The sequence below is a fragment of the Dendrobates tinctorius genome, unplaced genomic scaffold (genome assembly GCF_039654945.1).
Source record: "Dendrobates tinctorius isolate UK_male_01 unplaced genomic scaffold, ASM3965494v1 ptg000071l, whole genome shotgun sequence".
In the NCBI taxonomy this organism is placed as follows: Eukaryota; Metazoa; Chordata; class Amphibia; order Anura; family Dendrobatidae; genus Dendrobates; species Dendrobates tinctorius.
The window spans coordinates 17,931,177-17,949,035 of record NW_027361739.1 but is presented as its reverse complement, the minus strand read 5'-3'; the positions used below and the strand labels follow the sequence as shown (position 1 = coordinate 17,949,035).

At 42.9% G+C, this 17,859-nt stretch overlaps 1 long non-coding RNA gene across 1 annotated transcript; it reads right to left on the bottom strand.

Moving 5' to 3' along the window:
* Positions 1–7,837: 7,837 nt before the first annotated feature.
* On the bottom strand, positions 7,838–9,344 carry LOC141096075 (uncharacterized). Its single transcript, XR_012233566.1, has 3 exons — positions 9,032–9,344; positions 8,663–8,813; positions 7,838–8,020 (listed from the first exon to the last, which is right to left on the bottom strand). It is a non-coding gene; the product is annotated as an uncharacterized lncRNA (long non-coding RNA).
* Positions 9,345–17,859: the final 8,515 nt, after the last annotated feature.

The following is a 17,859-nucleotide window of genomic DNA, read 5'->3' as shown; positions in this document are numbered from 1 at the left end:
AGAAAACGGACATGTCTCTGTGTGTTTTGTGTGGTCGCATGATCCATGTAAAAGCAATGATGTGATTAGCACCATGGGTTATAGTGGAAAAACCGATGCCACACATAATGGAAAGACAGATGTGTGAAAGAAGCCTTAAAAAGGGTAAGAAACTGACTTTTATGCAAAAATTTGCAAAAACCACAGAATGCAAAAATTACTTTATTTAACTCCTTCTCCATATCCATTGTACATGCTGAGTCCGCCCCAATCCATCAGATAATGGCTGTGACACACAGCCGGGATCAGCCTCAAAAGGCTACGTTCCCATGATGAGATTTTCTTAGCATTTTTGAAGCTGCATATTTTTGCTGCTTTAACCCCTTCCCAACATGCGCCATACATATACAGCTCTACCGCAGTTTAGGTATGGCGCTGCTATTTCCAGTCACCGCGCTCTCTGACAGCAGACCATCAGTGCACATCGTCCTGGGAGTCTGTACTTCCCCCTTGCATCGTCGATCGTTAGAGATTCATTGGTGGCCAATGCGATCCCCCTGTGATCTCCTGCCTCCAAGTGCTACTGCCATTGTGCCAAGATCCACATGCAATCTTACTGCAGTGCTGTGTGCTGGCTGCTGTGTGACTCATCAGTGATCCCAGCAGCAGCAGCAACTCCCCCATCCTTGTCCCAGTTTCCTCCATCCCTGTTCCAGTCACCCCTCCCTTTCCCACTGAATTTTTAGAGCACTTTCTTGTGCTTTTTTTTTTCTTGTGTGCGGTGTCCTGCGCAGAGCATCCGTGCTCTTCTTGTGTCTGCAGCGCTCTGATCAGTATAGCTATCAGAGACTGCGCCACAGGACTTTTACTTTTCTTAGTTAGTTAACGTAGTGTTTTGCCAAGTATTTAAAGGGGTCGGATACAGCTTTAAAGGAGGCAATTAATTTTTTACAATAATTAAATGATTGCAGAAAATAGGAAATAGTGTGATATTGCATACGCTTTTGCATAATATAAGTACAAAAGTGACCCATGACCAATGACCCGTTTGTCTGATCCATGCATCTTTCAAATAACATCTTTCAAAGTAGATCTTTTTAAGTAGAATATTTTGAATTAGACTTGAATTGGACTGAAATTGACTGTAAGGTAATGGGATAGAAAACCACTAAAATGTTTCTGTTTCTTTTCACTTTCACCCCATACTTCTTTATTTCTTACCATCTCCTGTAATCCATCCACCTAGTAAGGAACTAGTCATATCTCCCTCCATCCTCCCCAGCCATCTCGCCTCCTCCTCACAGGTGTTCCTCCACATACAATCCTTTTTCTCCAGACACACACGGCCGCATCATGTCCTATCCTGCTCCCACCTTCTAACGCTCTGTCTGATACTGCTCATTGCTGGCGATGTATCCCCAAATCCTGGCCCTCCTCAACACATCCCCACACTCATTTCCAACACCCTGCTATGATCCTCTACAAGTTTTCGCAACCATGATAACCTCATACCCATTCATCCAGGCCCCACTCCCCCGGTCCCCCTACTTGGAGCACTATGGAACGCACGATCTGTCTGCAACAAACTGTCCTATGTCCATGACCTCTTTATCACTAACAAACTCTCCTTCCTTGGCATCACTAAAACCTGGCTCACCCCCTCTGACTCAACCTCTCCAGCTGCACTTTCTTATGGTGTATTCCATCTCTTTCATACCCCTCGCCAGGGCCGGACTGGGACTGAAAATCAGCCCTGGCACACCAACCAAAGCAGCCCACGTGCTATAATAATATTATAATATATATATATATATATATACACACATACATTTTTTTTTTTTTTTAAATGGGAGGGTATCTTCAATACAACCTTTTCTCTACAGTTTGTTAAATCAGAAATATCTGGGAATTCTACAGATCCACAGAAACATGTTTTACATAGAACAGACGTCTTTAAAGTATGGTCCCACAGGATAGATTCACAACGCTTTTTTTGGTTGCAGGTTTGCGTGTGGTAATTCTGCTTCATATTGCCTTTCTATAAAGGTGGATTGCTCTTACTTGAATCAACCACAAAGCTACCATTTGTAATTATATTAGCATTGCGGAAAAACAAGTGGCGGAAAACATACATGTACATCAAATAGTTTAGTACTGTAGCTGGAACTTCCCATCATAACACACGTGTAATAAACTTAACAGGAAGAAGTCATGATAAGAACAAATTTTTTTTTTATTAAGTTATAGTATTTCCACTACAAAAATTAAATATATAGTGAAAATACAATCTCAAAACATTGAGACAATGAAAAACATTAACCAAAAAAATCTGTGCAATCTTTGAGCAAACTTTGGTCTGCTGATTGAGGTATTTTACGTTATTAATTCACAAGATGAATAAAACATTCATTATTCATAAAAATGCAGCATGTCAGAAAAGATAAATAACATAAGAAAATTGCAATATACAGTGCCTTGCAAAAGTATTCGGCCCCCTGGAACTTTTCAACCTTTTCCCACATATCATGCTTCAAACATAAAGATACCAAATGTAAATTTTTGGTGAAAAATCAACAACAAGTTGGACACAATTGTGAAGTTGAATGAAATTTATTGCTTATTTTAAATTTTTGTGGAAATGCAAAAACTGAAAAGTGGGGCGTGCAATATTATTCGTCCCCTTTACTTTCAGTGCAGCAAACTCACTCCAGAAGTTCATTGTGGATCTCTGAATGATCCAATGTTGTCCTAAATGACTAATGATGATAAATATAGTCCACCTGTGTGTAATCAAGTCTCCATATAAATGCAGCTGCTCTGTGATAGTCTCAGGGTTCTGTTTGAAGCACAGAGAGCATGATGAAGACCAAGGAACACAATAGGCAGGTCCGTAACCGTAATACTGTTGTGGAGAAGTTTAAAGCCGGATTTGGATACAAAATGATTTTCAAAACTTTAAACATCCCAAGGAGCACTCTGCAAGTGATCCTATTGAAATGGAAGGACTATCATACCACTGCAAATCTACCAAGACTTGGCAATCCCTCTAAACTTTCATCTCAAACTAGGAGAAGACTGATCAGAGATGCAGCCAAGAGGCCCATGATCACTCTGGATGAACTGCAGAGATCTACAGCTGAGGTGGGACAGTCTGTCCACAGGACAACAATCAGTCGTACACTGCACAAATCTGACCTTTATGGAAGAGTGGCAAGAAGAAAGCCATTTCTCAAAGATATCCATAAAAAATGTAATTTAAAGTTTGCAACAAGCCACCTGGGAGACACACAAAATATGTGGAAGAAGGTGCTCTGGTCAGATGAAACCAAAATCGAACATTTGACAACAAAGCCAAACGATATGTTTGGCATAAAAGCAACACAGCTCATCACCCTGAACACACCATCCCCACTGTCAAACATGGTGGTGGCAGCATCATGATTTAGGCCTGCTTTTCTTCAGCAGGGACAGGGAGAATGGTTAAAATTGATGGGAAGATGCCGGATGGAGCCAAATACAGGACCATTCTTGAAGAAAACCTGTTGGAGTCTGCAAAAGACCTGAGACTGGGACGGAGATTTGTCTTCCAACAAGACAATGATCCCAAACAAAGCAAAATCTACAATGGAATGGTTCACAAATAAACGTATCCAGGTGTTAGAATGGCCAAGTCACAGTCCAGACCTGAATCCAATAGAGAATCTGTGGAAAGAGCTGAAAACTGCTGTTCACAAACGATCTCCATCAAACCTCACTGAGCTCCAGCTGGTTGCCAAGGAAGAATGGGCAAGAATTTCAGTCTCTCCATGTACAAAACTGATAGAGACATACCCCAAGTGACCTGCAGCTGTAATTGCAGCAAAAGGTGGAGCAACAAAGTATTAAGTTAAAAGAGCCGAATAATATTGCACGCGCCACTTTTCAGTTTTTGAATCTCCACAAAAATTTAAAATAGCCAATAAATTTTGTTCAACTTCACAATTGTGTCCCACTTGTTGTTGATTCTTCACCACAAATTTACATTTGGCATCTTTATGTTTGAAGCATGATATGTGGGAAAAGGTTGAAAAGTTCCAGAGGGCAGAATACTTTCGCAAGGCACTGTACTTTCAAGGGTTATCCAATACTCAGACAACCCTTTCTCAATTATTATAGCTCACCATGTAAAATAATAACAGTCTACACTCCTCTCTGGTGCTGTTGTTCCAGCAACATCGCTACTGAGTCTCCTGGGGCTTGCATGACATTATGTCGCATGAGCCTTGCAGTTAATAGGCTGCTTCACACTTACCTACTTTAGAGTAAACTGACATCCAGAAGAAGTGAGAACTGCTGCTGCTGCCCTCTCTGAATATCAGTTACGTTAGAAAGTAAGAGTTCATTTGCCCATTATCAGCTGCTGACTGGTTGCAGGGCTTATGTGACAAAAGTTTGTTGCAAGCCCCAGGAGACCCAGTGCCGATGTTGCCGATTGGAATGTTGCCAACACCAGAGATGAGTTCAGGCTGTTATTATATTACATGGTGGAATATAGTAATTGAGAAGGGGTTATCTACTAGTGGTCAACCCCTTTAAAAACAAAAGTGCAATGCTTAGTCGTAAACACTCAAAATTATTTAGTCACGTTCCTTGTAAACCACATAACTTAAAACATCTCTGGACACTTATTGCATCAGTGTTCTGACTGTAATACAGTTTAATACACCATAATGCCCAGAAAGTTGCCATTCCCAGCTAACAAAACTTTAACTTTTTTTTTCAGCACTGTGTTTGCTGCTTTAAATTTAAGTCCTCTGTCCATGTTCTTAGACTAGTCACTCTCCTGCGGCTTGTTTTTCAGCACTGCTCCGGTCCCGCGTTGCGATCTTGTGATTGTAACGTCTGACTGGTTGGAAGTCAGAACAAGTCACGTCACAAGCTCCCAATGCTACTCAGGCAGAATGAGGCACTCGGATATGCATTGATTTGTGACCTCTGGCTCTGGCGCTGAATGTCACACTGGAGCAGCCGGCAGGTCACCACTTCAGAACGGTATTAAAGGACCCTTGCTCCCCAATTATAAACCTATGGCTATGCTGTACCTTTCCAGTAAACTTCATTTCTAAATTTACAGTACATATTAATGTAAAAAAGAAAACCTCCTACAGCTATTGCAGTTTGTTTTCTAATATAACAAACCAAAAAGGAATGGTGATGCCGTTTTAATTACCTAAGGCTTCTTGACAATAGGTTGCTTTTTTCAGCCACTTTGTCAATAATATCATCTCCATCAAGTTTCATCAGTATGTCCTTTTCAGTAGCCATTAACATGAAAGATTCTAGGTGACTTTGATTCATGCTGTTTCTTAATCTGTTTTTTATAAATTTTAATGTAGAGAAGCTTCGTTCACAAGCAACTTGTGTAATGGAGAGACTTAGAAGAAATTTGTATGCCTGTCCAATTATATTGTAAGCATCAGTAAGTAGATTATAGCGCTGTAGTAATTGATAGACACACAAAGAACAGTTCTTGCATGATGAACAGCTTTTCGTCACTAGTTCTGTATCATCAATGGTCTCGTCTTGGCTTGTGTCTGTTGCCACTCTAATATTATATTCTTCTAAGGGCGATCTTTTCAATTTCTCCCAGTGCAAAGTCAGGCTGCGCAGCTCACTGCGAAGATTCTCAGGTGTTGCTCTGTCATCAAATTTAATCAAGCGTTTGCTTGTCTCATCCAAAGTAGGGCTATTTAATCCATTTTCTCTTATGGAATTAAAGTTTCGCGGATCAAGGCAGGCAAGGTCTGCATACTGTATATTGTCCCATTTGCGGTGAAACGTTGTTCCATGCTTTGTGTGACAGCATCCAAGATGACATTATGAACTTTCACCTTGTATGCGATTTCTGCATTTGCATGTACCTCATCTTGGGCTACTTCACCTGCCATTAGTTTTCTTCTTCTAATTCTTTTCTCAGGCAAAGAATTTTCAATTTCAAAGCTAAATTCTCCATATTTTTCTTGAAGTTGGTCATTTGCCCATTTTACAAAATTATTTGCAGCTTCTTTGACCTCATCAAATGATCGAACATAACTTTTTAGACTCTCCTGCACGTCCATCACCATCCAATAACCTGTTAAAATATCCATGCCAGATGTTTGCAAATACTTAGATAATGGAGAGGTGAGTTCAAATATGCGTAAAAAAATTTGGGCTGTAATGATTGTTTCGTATCTAAGCAGGCAGTCACAGTATCCTTTAGCTTTTGCACGAGCATCAGCGTTATGCTTGCTTGAAGAATAGAAAATTCTAAGCATGACAATGAGACTGACATATAAAGCAGAATCTGGCTTGTCAAAGGATCCAAAAACCTTTTTCAAAGCAACATCTTTTGACCACCAACGTGTTTCAGCTACTGTTGAAAGCCTACGATGGAGTGGGTCCTGGCTTACATTCTCCCACAAATCCATTCGAACATATGAATCTTTAATGAACGTTGCTACATCGTTGAGAAGCATAAATAATGATGCACTTTGCAAAGTTGTCTTGGTGCTCTCTGACAAAACTAGGTTTAGGATATGCGAATAACACCACACATGTATTTGGCCAGGAGAGACAGTTGTTAACCAAGTTGAAAAGCCTTTGTAAGTCCCTTGCATATTAGCTGCCCCGTCAGTGGAATTGCCAATGCATTTTGTAACGTCTATGTGGCATAAAGTGAGAACGTTCATTAGAAGCTGGTGTATTGCTTCACCGGTGGTTAACTTGCAGTCTACTATTGCAAGCAGCCTTTCATGGATTTGGTTAGTGACATAACGGATTATAACGCTCATCTGTTCTCGTGAAGTTATATCTTGTGATGTGTCAATCTGGATGGAGAACATTCCAGCGTCCCTTACTTCTTTTTCAATAGTAGTTTGAATAAGTTGCTTGATGGCATCAAGGATTCCATTCACAGTGTTTTTTGACAGCAATGTTAATAGTGATCCTCTGCCTCTAGCACCTTTGGAATGCTGCTGTTGGCTTTTTTCAATGCATTCACTTACATGCTCTTGCAGACAAACATCATACTTGCTTAACAGTAGAACTAGTTCCAAAAAATTCCCATGACCTAAAGTCACATTCTTTAACATATATGCTGCTTCAGCTTTGTCCCCTCTGTAGCTGAGTCCACATTTTCCAATCACCTTTATTATGTCTATTACCCTATGAAGTACTTGTCTTCTTTTTCGAACTTGCTCTCGGCGAATTGACATTTGATTATGAAGAAGGCGGCTTCCAATATCTGCACTGGTTGCCTTTAGAAAATATGCTTCAGCACAACCTCTGTGACTATTACTTTTCTCATGTTCCTCTAATCTTTGATAAACGTGCCTTCGATCTTTCAACCCATCTATAAATGGACCAGTTGTAGAAGGCTTTGAAAATGCGAGACAGACAGTACAAAATAATGATTTGTTCTTAATATTGTATGTCAGCCATCTTCTGTTTGATCCATCTTTGCGTAAGAAGACTTTTTGGAAGTTAGGATCTTCTTCGGTATCTTGTTGTGGGTGATTTTTGAAAAATAAAGACAGTTGGCCTGATGAAGGGCGTGCAAAGTAGTTGATGCTTTCTCCAGAGGTGGTTTCTACACTGAAAGAAGCACTATCTGATGGTGAAAACTCAATAGAACATGATGGAACAGATTGAGAAATTGAAGCCACAGGTACAATACTGGATACGGATGTGACTGGCTCTGGCTCCGATCCAGTACACGATGAACAGGCATCTCCTGGTACAACAGTAGTTAATGTAACAACCTCAGCTTCAGTATCACTTGAAGAAGGGTCAAATGCAGGTACCGATTCAGATGTTATTTCGTCTTCCGTCACTGTCTGAGGAATATTAGCTGTTGTAAGTGTTGTGGCTAGAACAGTTGTGCGGGAGAACAAGTCTGATAACTTTGCACATTTTGCTGCATCAGCTTCCAGACTCCTCTTCTTTTTTTCCCTGACCTTCTCTGCACCACCTTTCCTTTTTTTGGCTGTGGTTGTATCCATTTTGCATCAATAACACCAATCTGTGAATAAATGAAATTGCTTTGTGTAGTGTAACCCAAGTTGTAACTCTACAAAAAGTCTAAGCTATATTTTTGTTAGGTTATTTGTGAAATGATGCTGCTTAATAGTAATAACTCATGGTATAATATTTGATGTATTTATTACTTAACCTAAGATCATAAAATATACCTATGTCATGTTGACAGTGAACATCTCTGAGCTCCTATAGGCATGCCATGCATAAATCTGGAGAGAATTCTATATGATGTATAAGTAAAATGTCTCACTTAGGCCCTGTTCACAAGCTTTACTTTGGCCCTGTTCACAAGCTTTACTTTTGCAGTGCATCCTAGGTTTGTCTGTGTTTCTTCAGGGTTCTAACACATTTCAAATACATACTGATAGGGAAATTGTATTGTGAGCCCCAATTGGGATAGTAAAGATAATGTCTGTAAAGTGCTGTGAAATTAGTGGTGCTAAGCGACTAACAAATAAATGCTGTTTGTATAATTTTAACTGTTAAAGGGAACCTGTCAGCTGTTCTGGCCGCTATAAGATGCGGCCACCGCCTTTCAGGGCTGATATACAGTATACTATAATGCTGTAGATAAGCCCCCCCATCCGACCTGCAAGATAAGACAAATAAGTTTTATTATACTCACTCAGACACCTGTGCAGGAGCGCGATGCCGGGTAGACACGAACCAAGCAGGATGGCGACATCGCAAGACGGGAGGCGCCGGACCTGGAGCTGCGACACCCATCGGACCGGACTGCATCGGACCGCCCCCCCAAACTTATTTTTCTTATCTTGCTGCGGCAAAAAGAGGTGACAGGTGCACTTTACTAAAAAGTAGTAAATAAAAATATAAAAACAATACAATAACAAAATGTGCATCACCACTCAAATACTCATGAATCCATGTCCACTTTTGAAAACATTTGATGATGCATCCATTTTGAAATTGTATCACAATCCAAATTTTTTCATTCGTTTATGCAAAATAATACTGCAGGAGACCTTTCACTCACCTTCACATGTAGTATAGTGCTCTCTTTCCTGCTTTTTGACCCTTCGGATTTTGGTGTACACATCTAATTAAAACGAAAAAAAATTAAATGACTTTAATTGACGCACACTTCCACCACCACTGTATGTGGAAGGGATTACTTTGGGTGCCATTATTCTGTGTTGGGGAACAGTGTAGGGACCATCATACAGTGTTGGGGTCACTGGAGATCTTAATGTGTGTGTGTATGGGTGGGGACTGTGTGTGGGCATCACTGTGTGTGGGCATTGAATGGGAATCATGCTGTGTATGTGGAGGGTACTGTAAAGGAATTCACTGTGAGAGAGTATCCTGTGTTTGTGGGAAAAATGTGTTGCTTTATGGTGGCCATTAATGGGTTACCATAGTGAGTGAGAACACAAAGGGGGTTCAATAGGGGAAAATTACTTTGTAAGTGCTACAATACAAGTCCCTCTCACTGCCTTTAATATGTGGGAGATTCAGTCTTCTGTGACTGTACCTATAGTATGTGCTGTGACCCCACTGACACTTTTTAGTTTTGTAAGGGGAAACCCCAATTAAGATGTCTGCTAGACCTTTCGCCCCCAGACATGGATTAAGGCGTATGACAGAACGATGGACAGGTATAGTATATTGTTGTTTTTTATTTTTTGTTTTATTTCAGGAGAACGAGGGCTTTGGTGGAATTAGGCATTAGGTGAGTATAACTGTGCTTGTTATCTAATATATAAAGCTCAATGTGTGTGTATGTTTGTATGTATGTGTGTGTGTATGTGTGTATGTCCGGGATTGGCATCTGCACCGTCGCAGCTACAGCCACAAAATTTTGCAGTCACACGTCTGGAGCCCGAGAGTGTCCTATGTTGCAAGGCGAAATTTTAACTTCGCGCGTTCCAATTCACCAAACAATTTTGCCTATTCATGTCATTTCTATGGTGTTATTGTCCTTCTGTAAAGCTGGAAATAACATAATTTATTACCGTGCCAACACAGACCACCCTCTGACACAGACTGCAGGGGGAGCCCACAGTATCACACAGGATAGGATTAGATACACGGCCCAGCAGTCAGTATCACACAGGATAGGATTAGATATACAGCTCAGCAGTCAGTATTACACAGGATAGGATTAGGTACACAGTTCAGCAGACATTATCACACAGGATAGGGTTAGTTACACAGCTCAGCAGTCAGTATCACACAGGATAGGATTAGGTACACAGCTCAGAAACAGGATGTGGCAAAAGAGAGGACATTTTCATGCCAAGAATTCCACTCATTCCATCTGATTAGTTTATTGATTTTAAATGCCTCCAGTTTCCAGTTCAACTGCTATTTGCAATGTCTATTAACAAGGCTCAGGGACAGTCCTTTAAAGTAGTAGGGATCGACTTGCAATCTCCATGCTTTTTTCTCATGGTCAACTTTACGTGATCTGTTCAAGAGTCGGAACTGCCAAAAATCTGTTCATCTTTGCACCGAAAGGAAAAAACAAAAATCTTGAATGAGTTGAAAATAAAATACTATCAATACTTGGGTAATCAATTAGTTAGTTTGTGTTACAAATCTGTAGTGTTGAATATATGATGTGAAATGTTTTTATGAGCAATATAATCATTATAATTTGTTATAACTAACCAGAGTTGGTTACTATGCTCAGGCAACGCCGAGCTCTTCAGCTAGTTTTTAAATAAAAAAAAGTGTTTTGTTTCATTTATAATAAAGGATTTTTATTTCATATGTATATGGAGGTGCTGGGGCTGATATATACAGGTGCTGGAGTCTGGTGTATATACAGGGGCGGGCTGGTGTATACACAAGTGCTGGTGGAGATACATTGCTGGGGCTAGGTATATACAGGTGCTGGGACTGTTGTATATACAGGACCTGTATACACATCAGCCCCAACAACGTATATCCACCAGCACCTGTGAATACACACCAGACCCAGCATCTACATCCCCCCAGACCTTGTATATACATACACATCAGCGCAGGCAGATGGCGGCCCCCCAGTCCTGCCCTGTATATGCCGTATATATCTCATGCTGGAGGCCGGCCTCAGTTATATATATATATCTATTAGTGTGCTTCTGTACATGACATCTCTGGGAGGTGAACCTATTCCTCAGCTATAAATCCTGATGAGCAGCGTCCTAGAGACCCCCTGCCCTGTAGGGACACATGAGGCTGCTGTGCCCCATCTGCCCCCTGCCGTGTCCTGTTGGGGTGGGGCTGCCGTGACCTTTTGGGGGGCTGCCGTGTCTTGTCGGGAGGGGCTGCCGTGTCCAGACAGTGGGGGGACTGCCGTGTCCAGTCAGGGAAGCTGCCGTGTCCTGTCGGGGGGCTGCCGTGTCCAGTCAGGGGGGCTGCGCTGCCGTGTCCTTTTGGGGGGCCGCCGTGTCCTGTCGGGGGGGCTGCAGTGTCCTGTCGGGAGGGGCTGCCGTGTCCTGTCGGGGGGGCTGCCGTGTCCTGTCGGGGGGCTGCCGTGTCCTGTCGGGGGGGCTGCCGTGTCCTGTCGGGAGGGACTGCCGTGTCCAGACAGGTGGGCTGCCGTGTCCTGTCGGGGGGCTGCTGTGTCCAATCAGGGGGGCTGCGCTGACGTGTCCTTTTGGGGGGCCGCCGTTTCCTGTCGGGGGGGCTGCCGTGTCCTGTCGGGAGGGGCTGCCGTGTCCAGTCAGGGAAGCTGCCGTGTCCTGTCGGGGGGCTGCTGTGTCCAATCAGGGGGGCTGCGCTGACGTGTCCTTTTGGGGGGCCGCCGTTTCCTGTCGGGGGGGCTGCCGTCACCGTGTCCTGTCGGGGAAGCTGCCGTGTCCTGCCAGGGGGCAGATTGGGCTCAGCACTCAGCAGCCTTATGCTTCTCTGCAGGGGACCGTGAGGTGTGACCGCACACACTGTTTAATCAGGCAGGGTCTATAGCTGACACAGTGACAGACAGGTCAGCAGGGCCAGGGTCAGGCGGCCCAGCGCCAGCCCAGGGCAGTATTTTTTTATCAACAGAGAGAGTCACTCACTCACATCATCATGGGCCCGCCACCAGCGCCAGGCAGCCCGGCCCCAGCCCCAGGGCGACTCCGACTCACCCAGTCCAGACGCCCGCCACCCACGCCAAGCGGTGCCGCTGCCTCATTACAAATGGCCGCGGCCGCCAGGTTTCCTCTGCTCCTGCTGCGGTCCGGGGGCGGGGCCTTGTCAGCGTCACCACGTCGCGTCACGTGTTTAACCCCCGCTGCCTGCCGCCTTGCCAGAAAATTTAAAGGGCCGGCGGCAGGAAAAAAAGAGGCCGATCCGCCGCCGCCGCCAGCGGCCCATCACCTTTTGAAAATGGCGGCCCAGCGGGAAAATGCCCGGTTGGGTAAATGGCCAATCCGGGCCTGCCCCTCGCCCAGCAACAAAAGTGGTGGAGGAGTTGGCTTGCTCTTGACTGATACCTGCTCCTTTACTCCTATTCCACTCCCATACTCTGCTACTCTTCCCTCATTTGAGGTGCACTCCGTCCACATCTACTCCCCCTCCAACCTCCTGCTAGCTGTCATCTACCTCCCCCCAGAACTAGCCATCTCCACCTTCCTCAGCCACTTCATCACCTGGCTACTTCATTTCCTTTCTGCTGACATCCCTACTATCAACATGGGTGACTTCAACATCCCCATCGACACTTCCACCTCAGCTGCCTCTAAACTTTTATCACTGACTGCCTCCTTTGGCCTCACTCAATGGTCGTCTGCGGTCATTCACAAACATGGCCACACGCTGGCTCTTATCTTCACCCACCTCTGTTCCCTAACTAATCTCATTAACTCACCCTTCCTCCTGTCTGACCAAACCTACTGACATTCTCTTCTCTCTGCTCTCCTAGTGCGCAACACCCATTCCATAAACTCACCCTCGCAGAAATCTCGAACACCTCAATTTACACTCACTCTGAGTCCCTTTTCCCCCTTACTGACATAGCTTCCTTACATGACACAGATGCTGATGCCACTTCTTATAACTCCACAATAACAGTAACACTCGATACGGCCGCCCCCCTCACGCACACCAAAACTCATACAATCAACAGGAAACCCTGCCTGACCAAAGAACTGAGACGGGCTTCCAGGATTGCTGAGCGGAGATGGAAGAGATCCCGTTCTGCCGAACACTTTTTAACATACAAGCAGTCCCTTGCCAGTTTCAAGTCCACGCTCACTGCTGCAAAACAAACTTACTTCACATCTCTCATATCCTCACTGTCTCACAACCCTAAACAGCTTTTCAACACTTTCAATTCTCTACTCCGTCCCCCAGCACCTCCTCCCTCTCTTGTCATTTCTGCTGAAGACTGCCTCTTTCTTTAAGTAGAAGGTCTATAACATCAGCGAAAGCTTTGGCCCGCAGCCCCCAATGCCCCTCCTCTTAACTGCTCAGCCCTGTTCTTCCAAAACCAGCTTCTCCACCATGACAGAAGATTAGCTCTCCACCCTTCTGTCAAGATCACATCTTACCACTTGCACGCTTGACCCGCTCCCATCCCACCTCATCCCTAACCTTGCCACAGTCTTCATCCCAACTGTAACACATCTCTTCAACCTTTCACTTAAAAATGGTGTCTTCCCCTCATCCTGCAAACATGCCTCAATCACACCCATCCTCAAAAAGCCCTCCCTCGACCCATCCTCAGTGTCTAGCTATCGCCCGCTATCACTTCTACTTTATGCCCCAAAATTACTGGAACAACACGTCCATCTTGAACAGTCCTCCCACCTCTCCTCCTGCTCCCTCTTAGAGCGGTTACAATCTGGCTTCTGACTGCATCACTCAACTGAAACCGCCCTAACTAAAGTCACCAATGACCTACTAACCACCAAGAACAAGTGACACTACTCTGTCCTCCTCCTCCTGGACCTGTCTTCCGCCTTTGACACTGTAGACCATTCCCTCTTGTTACAGATTCTCTCATCTCTTGGCATCACAGATTTGGCCCTATCCTGGATCTTGTCCTATCTATCAGACCGGACATTCAGTGTCTCCCTCTCCCACACCACCTCCCCACCTCTCCTCCTGTCTGTCGGTGTTCCCCTACTATTCTATATCTACACCTTCGACCTGGGACAGCTCATAGAATCACACAGTTTGCAGTATCATCTTTACACCGATGACACGCAGATCTACCTATCTGGACCCGACATCACCTCCTTACTGACCAAAAGAAGAAGGCGATTAATTTTATTACAATAATTAAATTATTACAGAAAAATAGGAAATAGTGTGATATTGTGTACACTTTTATATAATATAAATCACAAAGGTAAAGTACTTACATTACACACTACTCAGGAAAAACTTCAACAATAGTACACATCATCTTTCCGGGAACATCAGCTGTGAGAAGCAGTGAAGACAGAGAAATTCCTGAAATTCCTGGGATATCCACATTGTATACACAAGGGCATCCCCTCCAGTCCACAGGTTAACAGGCTTCTGTCTTAGGCCTCTTTCACACTTCAGTTTTTTGCATCAGTCAAAATCCGCCAAAAGGACGGATGGCGGATCCGTTTTAGTACTGATGACAACGGATGCCGTCCGTTTTTTTGACGGATCCGCAAAATGAAGCATTTTAAAGGAATCGCAGCCTGGAAAAGGAGAGAGAGAGAGCATTTTAAAGGAATCGCAGCCTGGAAAAGGAGAGAGAGAGAGAGAGAGAGAGAATTGTTTTTTTTTTGTCCGGCACCCAGAAAGAATTTCGGGTTAAATATGTGTCTGGAGGATCCGCCAGAGAAAAAAACATTGCAGGCTCCGTTTTCAAATCTTTGAGGATGGTGACGGACAGCAACTTTTAGCGGATCCTCAAAAAAAACGGATGCAACGGACGCCAATCCGTCACAATCCGCCATTAATGGAAGTCAATGGGGGAAAAAAACGGATCCTCAAAAGAAAATTGTGGATCTGTTTTTTTCAAAACCTGGCGGATTGTGACTGATTGCAAAAAACTGAAGTGTGAAAGAGGCCTTAGCTGCAGTCTTCCTCAACTTATGTCTTGTTTGGAAAAAAAAATGTTTGCGTAACCAAATTCTATTTGTCCAATATAATATCTCTCTTCTGAGTGGCCAGCTCTTCAGATGTCATCCAACATCAGACAAATATATCACCGGATATGACATACTAAAAACTCTCCTGTACCGGATGTCCTACCATTCTATAAACATGACATTTCTCATCATACATTAAAAACGAAACTATGCACTAACTATAATCATACGGTTTCCCGCTAAAGATACTGTAAACATATGATTTCTCACTAAACATTGACAAAAGAACTATGAATACTATGCACGTTTTCATTAAATATTGATGGAGTCATGCAGTCTCCAGGTGTGAGGAAAATTACAGAAGATACAAAGCTAAACTATTACTGTTTACTATCTTAAAGGGGTCTTTAAAGACAGGCTACCAATATGGATTCCTGACTTTGAGGGGTCTATATGGCAGAAAATACCCAAAAGTGACACCATCACCATTCTAAAAACTGCACCCCTCAAGCTACTCAAAACCACATTCAAGAAGTTTATTAACCCTTCAGGTGCTTCACAGAAACTAAAGCAACGTGGAAGGAAAAAATGGACATTTTAATTTTTCCAACAAAAATTTTCTTTTAGCATCAATTTTTTCATTTTCACATGGGCAACAGGATAAAATGGATCCTAAAATTTGTTGGGCAATTTCTCCTGAGAACACCGATACCTCATATGTGGTCATAAACCACTTTTTGGGGGCACGGCAGGGCTCAGAAGGGAAGGAGTGCCATTGACTTTTAGAATGGAAAATATGCTGGAATATTTAGAGATTGCCATGTCGCGTTTGGAGAGTGGCTGTGTGCCTAAACATTAGAGCTCCCCCACAAGTGACCCCATTTTGGAAACTAGACCCCCCCAAGGAACTTATCTAGATGCATAGTGAGCACTTTGAACCCCCAGGTGCTTCACAAATTGATCTGTAAAAAAAAAAGTCCTTTTTTTCGCAAAAATTTTCTTTTTGCCTCAGTTTTTTCATTTTCACATGGGCAACAGCATGAAATGGATCATAAAACTTGTTGGGCATACCTCATGTGTGGTCATAAACCCAGAAGGGGCTCCAATCATTAGCGGACACCATGTTGCGTTTGGAGAGCCCCTGTGTGCCTAAACAGTGAAAAACCCACACAAGTGACACCATTTTGGAAATTAGACCCCTTAACCCCTTCACCCCCAAGGGTGGTTTGCACGTTCATGACCGGGCCAATTTTTACAATTCTGACCACTGTACCTTTATGAGGTCATAACTCTGGAACGCTTCCATTGATCCTGGTGATTCTGACATTGTTTTCTCGTGACATATTGTACTTCATGTTAGTGGTAAAATTTCATTCAAATAACTTGCGTTTATTTGTGAAAAAAATGGAAATTTGGCAAAAATTTTGAAAATTTCGCAATTTTCCAAATTTGAATTTTTATTCCCTTAAATCACAGAGATACGGCACACAAAAAACTTGATAAGTAACATTTCCCACATGTTTACTTTACATCAGCACAATTTTGGAACCAAATTTTTTTTTTGTTAGGAAGTTATAAGGGTTAAAAGTTGACCAGCGATTTCTCTTTTTTACAACACCATTTTATTTTTAGGACCACATCACATTTGAAGCCACTTTGAGGGGTCTATATGATAGAAAATACCCAAAAGTGACACCATTCTAAAAACTGAACCCCTTAAGGTGCTCAAAACCACATTCAAGAAGTTTATTAACCCTTCAGGTGCTTCACAGAAACTAAAGCAACGTGGAAGGAAAAAATGGACATTTTAATTTTTCCAACAAAAATTTTCTTTTAGCATCAATTTTTTCATTTTCACATGGGCAACATTAGGTGCGTCACAGGAATTTTTTCGAATATTTAAAAAGAAATGAACATCTAACTTTTTTTCATAAAAAAAATACTTCAGGTTCAATTTTTTTTATTTTACCAAGGGTAACAGGAGAAATTGGACTGCAAAAGTTATTGTGCAATTTGTCCTGAGTACGCTGATACCTGATTTGTGGGGGGGAACGACTGTTTCGGCGCATGGCAGAGCTCAGAATGGAAGGAGCGCCGTTTGACTTTTTCAATGCAAAATTGGCTGGAATTCAGATCGGACGCCATGTCACGTTTGGAGAGTCCCTGATGTACCTAAACAGTGGAAACCCCCTACAAGTGACCCCATTTTGGAAACTAGACCCCCAAGGAACTTATCTAGATATGTGGTGAGAACTTTGAACCCACAAGGGCTTTACAGAAGTTTATAACGTACAGCGGTACAATTAAAAAATCATATTTTTTCCACAAAAATGATCTTTTCACCCCAATTTTTATTTTCCCAAGGGTAACAGGACCCTAAAAGTTATTGTGCAATTTGTCCTGAGTACGCTGATACCCCACATGTGGGGGTAAACCACTATTTGGGCGCATGGCAGAGCTCGGAAGGGAAGCAGTGCCATTTGACGTTTTTGGCTGGAATTGAGATCGGACACCATGTCGCATTTGGAAAACCCCTGATGTACCAAAACAGTGGAAACCCCCCACAAATTACACCATTTTGGAAACTAGACCCCCTAAGGAACTTATCTAGATGTGTGGTGAGAACTTTAAACCCCCATGGGCTTCACAGAAGTTTATAACATAAAGCCATACAATTAAAAAATCATATTTTTTCCACAAAAATGATCTTTTCACCCTCAATTCTTATTTTTCCAAGGGTAACAGGACCCTAAAAGTTATTGTGCAATTTGTCCTGAGTACGCTGATACCCCACATGTGGGGGTAAACCACTATTTGG